Source organism: Danio rerio, chromosome 10 (genome assembly GCF_049306965.1).
Source record: "Danio rerio strain Tuebingen ecotype United States chromosome 10, GRCz12tu, whole genome shotgun sequence".
NCBI classification, from domain to species: domain Eukaryota; kingdom Metazoa; phylum Chordata; class Actinopteri; order Cypriniformes; family Danionidae; genus Danio; species Danio rerio.
In genome coordinates, this window is record NC_133185.1 from 25597559 (window position 1) to 25606455 (window position 8897).

Sequence of the window (8897 nt, forward strand, 5' to 3'; positions counted from 1 at the left end):
TCTATCTATCTATCTATCTATCTATCTATCTATCTATCTATCTATCTATCTATCTATCTATCTATCTATCTATCTATCTATCTATCTATCTACTGTACATGTGGATTTTTCAGTGCCTTGCAAATATACAGAGCTTGCTTTCATTACACCCAATTACAAATCATATATCATACAATATATTCCCTGTGATATTTTTCTTATAACTGAGACACTTTTGTTGCAACATTATTTGGAAACTCCAGCCTCTAAAACATGACTGTAGGGAGCAATCGCTTTCTAAAATAAAGCATTTAGGAGCTAAATGACTGTTTGGATGTCAAATTATAGGATCGTTTGATAAAGATGGTTGTTCAAAAGTGTTTTCAGTTTATTGAGAGAAGCTTGCTTATATTTTTATAGAGCAGCAAGTGCTGTGATGAAAGGACTTCTGAGTATGACAATATAAAATATATTATATTCCAAAATAGTCAATTGTCCATCATTTTGTAAATTTATTTATACTAATTTTGACTTATAACTGGAACTTACATTTATTAATAAGAATTATCACACACATATACTGTACAAACATATATATCTTATATCTATATTTTATATGACACACACACACACACACACACACATTAATATATATATATATATATATATATATATATATATATATATATATATATATATATATATATATATATATATACATACATATATATATATATATATATACAACCAATCAGTAAAGTTAGCAAGCAGGCCGATGTGCCTGTTAGTCTGATGGTTCTACATGCAATGAAAATAATCATATTTGTGAATATTTTATCAACAGGCAACAAAGCTCTGTTTCAAGCTCTGTATTACTCTAATTCAAAATACATAAAATATATGGTGCATTTTGTTTTTCATAGCTATTCCATTATATACACGAAAGTTAACTCAGAAGAAAAACAATCACACTAACAAGTACACAATGACCTCACAATTGGGCTGTAGCTGTTAATCACTAGTGCATTTTCCGGATAAACATCCCACAGTTATGTGTTCATTAATCATGTTGAGAATTAAGGAGAGCTGTGAAAATGAAGACTAAAAGTGTTCCAGGAAAGCCGAGCCTCAGTTAATGCATGAATAAGAGAAAAAGGTTCACAGCAATATTGAAGTGCTTGAATGTTCCAGTGTTTGTTCAATTAGCAGGAAGAGGAGGCTGCAGCAATTCTGGCAAATTACAACCAGCAACTCAGCAAAGTTTTTGGAAGATATTAGCTTGTTCATATTACACCCAAGTGGGTGTTTATTAATTCGCTAAACTTCTGCTTCCACAGAACAAAGCGTGGCTGCATCTACAGATATAATTGGCCTATATTTGTAAATAATGTTTTAGTGGTTGAAACATTTTGAGTGAGAAAGTGTTTATTTGATTTTTATAAAACAAGAAATTCCTACCCTTAATGGGAATTGGTCAATAGTTCCAACCTTTTATTCTATACAGATTCTGCAAGTATAAGATTTTGAAAGAACCTAAGTTATAAAAGTAATATGTTTTAATTTTTGAATGTGCCAGTATATTTTCATATATGATAATATATGAGTGTAAATATGTGCTGATTAACATAAAGATACAACATAAAAAGACATAACAAGGCATATGTGTAATTATTTTAACAATAACATCATGTAAGCATTTTATTTTTATATCTATTGCTACAGCATGGGAAAATGGGTGTGCTCATTTGTGTTGACTATCATAATATTTTTTAATTAAACCTTCTCCATTTAGAAAGCAATACACACATGGAAATATCCACATTCAAGCATTTTATAGTGGATTTAAATAGACCCTTTATGGCAGCTGCCATGACCAAAATACAATTTAGTTATTTAGTAGCCATTTCACAGTGCACTATTAGTCACATGCAGTCTCTGAAGCTGTGGGGATCTTTATTTTTTACTCATTTTGAGTCAGTGAATTGTTTACTGAGAACAGATCATTTGAATCAGTGAATTGTTGAATTATGACTAGATCATTTGATGTATTGTTGGTTGGAAACTTGCGTTGAATTATCAAGTATTTAACTGTAGACTCCCCTCTGAATGGATCATCAGAATCAGTAATATGCTAACAGTAGGCTCGCTCTGAATAAATCATTTGAATCAGTGAGATATTAACTGATTCACTCTGAATGGATCATTTGAACCAGTGAGATGTTAGCAGTATGCTTAACTCTTCTTTTAAAGGATCATTTGAATCAAATTGGTAAAAGTAGATGCACTCTGAATGGATCATTTGAGATAGTGAGATGTTAATACACTCACTCTAAATGGATAATTTGATGATGAGACGTTAACAGTAAACTTGAATCTTCTCTGAACGGATCATTTGATTCAATTAATTGCTAACAGTAGACTCTAAATAATTAATTGGAATCGGTGAGATGTTAATAGACTCACTCTGAATGTATCATTTGAATCAGTGAGATTTTAAAATAATAATAATAACAATAATAATAATAATAATAATAATAATAATAATAATAATAGACTCACTCTGAATTGATCATTTGAATCACTGAGATGTTTACAGTAGACTTGACTCTCGTCTGAATTGATCATTTAAATCAGTGAGATGTTTACAGACTTGACTCTCCTCTGAATGGATTATTTGAATCAGTGAGATGTTAACAGTAGATTTAAGTATGAATAGATCATTTAAATCATTGAGATGCTAACAGTAGACTCTCATCTCATTGGATTTTTTTGGATCAGTGAGATGTTAACAGTAGTATCTACTCAATGGATCGTTTGAATCAGTGTCATGTTCGCAGTATGCTTGACTCTCCTCTGAACGGATCATTTGAATCAATTAATTGTTATCAGTAGACTCACTACTGAATAAATCTTTTGTATTGGTGAGATGTTAATAGACTCACTTTAAATGGATCATTTAAATCAGTGAGATGTTAACATTAGAATTGAATCTGAATGGAACATTTGTTGAGTTATGACTGGATCATTTAGTGAATTGTCCGTTTGAGACTCACATTACCTGAGTATTTAACTGTAGTCACTCCTCTGAATGGATCATCTGAATCAGAGAACTGGTAACAGTAGACTCACTCTGAATGAATAATTTTAATCAGTGAGATGTTCACAGTAGACTTAATCAGTGAGATGTTAATAATAGATTTAAATAAAAACAGATCATACTGTTGACAATTTCTTCAGTTCAAAATAACCTACTCATGAAGTGTAAATGAACAAAGGAGTACAGTATTTTCCGTTGGAAATTTGTAAGGTAAAAGTTTCCTAAACCTAAATTGAAAATACAGATATTTAAAAAAGTTTTTAGGTACAGAAATTAAATTCTGTTCAAATCAAAACTGTTCCACTTATTGTAAAACAGTGTGATATAGTGGGTTTCTTTAGAAGGTGATTTAAAAAGGTATTGGTGTGCCAAAATATACTTCAGGGAAGAACTGACAACAGTAGGATTAAATAGCTTAAGCTAGTAAAGAAGGTCATCTTTAAGTTGGGCACAGATCCCAAAAACAAGGTGGAATGAACACCGAAGAACAAAAAGCCGAAAGTCCAACAAGGCCCAATCAAAGCTCTGATCTAAACCCAATTGAGAATTCAAGGCAGTGTCTGAAAAAATAAGGTGCACAATCAGTGTCTGACTAACCTGAACAACCTTGAACAAATCTTTGCAGAATATCAGGCTAAAATCACACTTGGCTGAGGTGTGAAGTTGGTACATATTGAAGTAACAGTGCTGCAAACTGATTTTTTTTTTTAATTTATAAAAACAATGTGGGAGGTGATAGCCCTTTTTAAAAGTTGAAGGCACAATAATAGTTTGTTTAAAGGAAAAGGGTGGCCAAGATATTACTGTGTTAGGAGTATTTTCTTAGTCTGATTCTGCAATTTGTTTATGGTTTCTAGTTGTATAGGGTAAAGCAGATTGCATGTTTATCTGTGATGCAGATAAAAGCTGAAACACTGTACAAAATAATATAATGTGTTTGTTTTTTTGTAAATACCGAAATATATTGAACACATACATTAATTAATTACATAATTGTAACACTATCCCCTTATACCCCACCAAGAAAAAAAATGTTTGGATTGCATTTCTTAACTCCTTATGTCGCTGGTAAACACATTTAAAGCATTTTTTCAATTAATCCCATGATTTCTAAAATATAATCAGCCTCAACCAAATGGTTGGCATGTCGGTTTATGGTAAAAGTACTGGAGTTAATACATTTACTATGGAAAAAAAAATGAAGTGTAAGACCAATTTATTTTAAAAAATATTAAAAATAAAACATTTTTGAATACCAAATCATCTTTATTTTATTAAGTATGCCATAAAATGTTTCAGATTCTTGTTTAACATGTTTTCTGTTTTTTTTTTCAATAAAACCAAAATCAAGTATAGTAGTGCAACAGGATTATGTTTGATTTTATTAGATTTATTTACTTTTATATTTTTTTTTACTTCAATGTATAAATCATTAAATATTATTTTATTGTGAAAATGTTAAATGGTATTTATGGTATTAAATTATTTAGTATTATTTATTATTACTTTTGTTGTTGTTGCTGTTAACAACATATTTTAACTTGACATTTTATTTATACAGAAGAATATTTGTTGAAATTATTATTAGTTGTTTTTATTGAATTTTTTTCCCTTTATTTATTTACTTTATTTTAATAAGGCTATTTATTTATTTATTTATTTATCATTCATTCATTTTCTTTTCAGCTTAGTCTCTTTATTAATCAGGGGTCGCCACAGCAGAATGAACCGCCAACTTATCCAGCATATGTTTTACGCAGCTGATGCCCTTCCCTTAAGGTTTAACTTGCACTGTATTTCAGTTTTTAGATTAGCATTAAGCGTATGCTTACTACAGTATACATGTATTATGTTAATATATATATGGTTGAAGTCAGAATTATTAGCCCCCCTTTGATTTTTTTTTCTTTTTTTAAATATTTCCCAAATGATGTTTAACAGAGCCAGGAAATTTTCAGTTTGTCTGATAATATTTTTTCTTCTGGAGAAAGTCTTGTTTATTTTATTTTGGCTAGATAAAAAAGCTGTTATTAATTTTTAAAACATAATTTCAAGCACAAAATTATTAGCCATTTTAAGCTATACATTTTTTCCAATAGTCTACAGAACAAACCATCATTGTACAATAACTTACCTAATTACCCTAATCTGCCTAATTAACCTAGTTAAGCCTTTAAATGTCACTTTAAGCTGAATACTAGTATCTTGAAAAATATCTAGTGAAATGTTATTTACTGCCATCATGGCAAAAAAAAAAAAAAAAAAATTATCAGTTATTAGAAATGAGTTCTTAAAACTATTATGTTTAGAAACAAGCTGAAAAAAATCTCTCCGTTAAACAGAAATTGGGGGAAAAAAATAAACGGGGACAAATAATTCAGGGGGGCTAATAATTCTGACTTCAACTGTAAAATAGTAAACATAGGAACATTTCAATGTAAATGTATAAAAAATAAAATAAATATAAAATAGCAATAAACATAAATAATACTTCAATAACAAAAAACAACACAGACTTTTTTGTGCATTGTTTACAGCTAAGCAGTATGAAATTGCTTTTCTTTTTAATATTCAGAATACTGTAGCAACATGAAAGTGAGTGTCCTTCAGATATGTTTTTTTTTTGTTGTTGTTTTATATATTGTTTATATATTGTTGTGTTGTTAATATATTTTAACTTGCCATTTTTTATTTATTCAGCAGATTATTTATTTAAATATTTTTTTATTAAATTGATTCATTTTTATTTGTCAAAACCTAGTGCTCTTGTAATTGATTGTAAAGCAAACAATAATTGTTTTTATCTTATTTTTCTCCTGACCAAAATTAAAAAGTTTAAACCATGACTTTTGTGATCCGTTTACAGCTAGAAAAAATTAAGAGGTACTGGTATAAATAATCTATACACTTAAATAATTAATAGTATATATTTAACTGTATATAAAAATAAAGCTTAATAAAAAAATCAATACAAATAATACTTCCATAACAATAAAATCATTTTCCAAAATCTGATCAAAAATCTTTTTCCCAAAATATTACATAAATATGGGTGAAGCAGTGGCGCAGTAGTGCTGTTGCCTCACAGCAAGAAGGTCACTGGGTCTCTGGTTCAGTCCACGGCTCAGGAGTTTGCATGTTCTCCCTGCGTTCGTGTGGGTTTCCTCCAGGTGCTCTGGTTTCCCCCACAGTCCAAAGACATGCGATACAGGTTAATTGGGTTGGCTCAATTATCTGTAATGTATGTGAATGTGAATGAATGTGTTTTCCAGAGATGGGTTGTGGCTGGAAGGGCATCAACTGAGTAAATATGTGCTGGATAAGTTGGTGGTTCATTCCGCTGTGGCGACCCCAGTTTAATAAAGGGACTAAGCCGACAAGAATATGAATGAATGAATCACATAAATATGTCCTAAATCATATCAAATGCATCATAGATTTCCTCAACGTCCGCTTTACAAACACCAGCTAATAATCGTGTGATCATCTTAAGATAATTCTGCTAATCAGAATGAGACAGAAGTACGGTCTCATTAGTCCTTTGAGCTCCGGCAATTTGCAGCTGCATTCGCTCATCTTCCAAATATCACCCAGCAGCTGCAGACTACAGTGGGTGACCTTTCCCCCTTTCTGCAAAACCCCAGAGCATCACCATTCTGACATTTCCAGCGTTCGAGAGGACGGAGGCGTTCATGCTGTCTTATTCCAACAGAGGCCTTTGTGATATTTAGACAGGGAATGAGAACGCCTTGATCTCTGACAGATGAATGTGAGGACAGGGACCATTAAAGGTTTTAATACACTGCTATGACCTGCTTAATTAAATCCATGTCTGTCAGAAAGCCATGCTCTGTGTGCAACTTAGACACGAGTGTTTCTTTCTTTATTTTATTAATCGCTTTCAAGGTGGTTTTGGAGTATTTTAGGGCTATCTAGAGATTTATACATTCTTTTTTATGCTATGGTAAGATCAATATACTTCTACTTTATAGAACAATATAATACACAAGAACAAAAGTACAAGATATAAATCAATACGATGATAACAAGAAAAACCAAAGAAAGGGGAAAAGGAGTGAAAATGAGCAAAAACTTTTAACCTAAACACTGTTGAGAATTTTAAAGGAATATTTTAAGGCAAAAGTTTTCATACTTTTTACATTTTTGTTATGATTTTTATTGATTCTATTGTACAGAATAAATGCACAGGAAACATTAAAGTACAATATAATAAACAAGCAAAATTACAACTGAAATATTAGTACAAAGATAACGAAAGCAAAAAGGATCTTTAGGGATAATTTAAACAACCAAACTTTGGCTACTGCAAGGTCATATTGAGATTCATAAGTTTTATGACATTTTTTGCACTAATTTACACATAAAAATGCTAAAATTATAACACTCTTCAAATAAAAAATATTTGCTCGTCCAAACAAAGTATTTGGGCAGAGGTGCTCAAACTTTTTTCTTATGAAGGGCCAAAAACCAAACTTGATTAAGGGTGGTGGGCTGAAGGTAAACTGTTTTACGTTAAAGCAGTAGTCACCAAACTTGTTCCTGGAGGGCCGGTGTCCTGCAGATTTTAGCTCCAACCCTAATCAAACACACCTGAACAAGCTCATCAAGCTCTTACTACAGAAGGTATACTAGAAACACCCAGGCAGGTGTGTTGAGACAAGTTGGAGCTAAACCCTGCAGGGACACCGGCCTCCAGAACCGAGATTGGTGACCCCTGCATTAAAGTAATACAATTAAACTTCCTAATTTAAAAATATTTAGAAATATATAAAACATATACTTTAATTGTATCAATAATTATACATATTTTTACATTTTATAACATACTTCTTATAATAAAACCATAAACAATCTCATTTATAACACAATGGAGTTCATTATTTTTTTTAATTTACAAAAAGAATACATTTTACTTGAAAGTGGAATATATATGTGTCAAAATAGTGTTTTTAAAAAATGCCACACACTGTCAACAACCAAAAAAGTGTTTTAGGTTTTTCTACCCTTGACCCTTAAATCTGGTAAGTTAACATTTAATTAAAACATTTAATTTAATTTTTTGTAGCTCAGGAATTAAATAAATTAACAAAAGGTCTGATTGAGGGATTCACCCCAACCTTCGTCATCATTTATCATCTCTTCTCTGATTGATCGGTGGGTCAAATCAAAGGTTAAATGGGTCAATTTTGGCCAGTGGGCCCTAGCTTGGGCATCTCTATTCTATGGGGAGAAATGCATTTGTAAGTAAGGGTCTATTGTGAAATTTTACAAGTTTAACCTATACAGTTGAAGTCAGAATTATTAGCTCTCCTTTGAATTATTTTTTCTTTTTTAAATATTTCCACGATGTTTAACAGAGCAAGGAAATGTTCATAGTATGTCTGATAATATTTTTTCCTCTGGAGAAAGTCTTATTTGTTTTATTTTGGCTAGAGTAAAAGCAGTTTTTATTAAAAAAAAGAAAAAAAAAGAAAAAACATTTTAAGGTCAAAATTATTAGCCCCTTTAAGCTATATATTTTTTAATAGTCTACAGACTTGCCTAATTACCCTATTCTGCTTAGTTAACCTAGTTAAGCCTTTAAATGTCACTTCCATCATTTAAGCTGTAAAGAAGTGTCTTGAAAAACATCTAGTCAAATATTATTTAGTGTCATAATGGCAAAGATAAAAATAAAACAGCTATTAGAAATGAGTTATTAAAACTATTATGTTTAGAAATGTGCTTAAAAAAATATCTCCTTTAAACAGAAGTTGGGGAAAAAATAAAGGGGCCGGGGCTAATAATTCAGGGGGGCTAA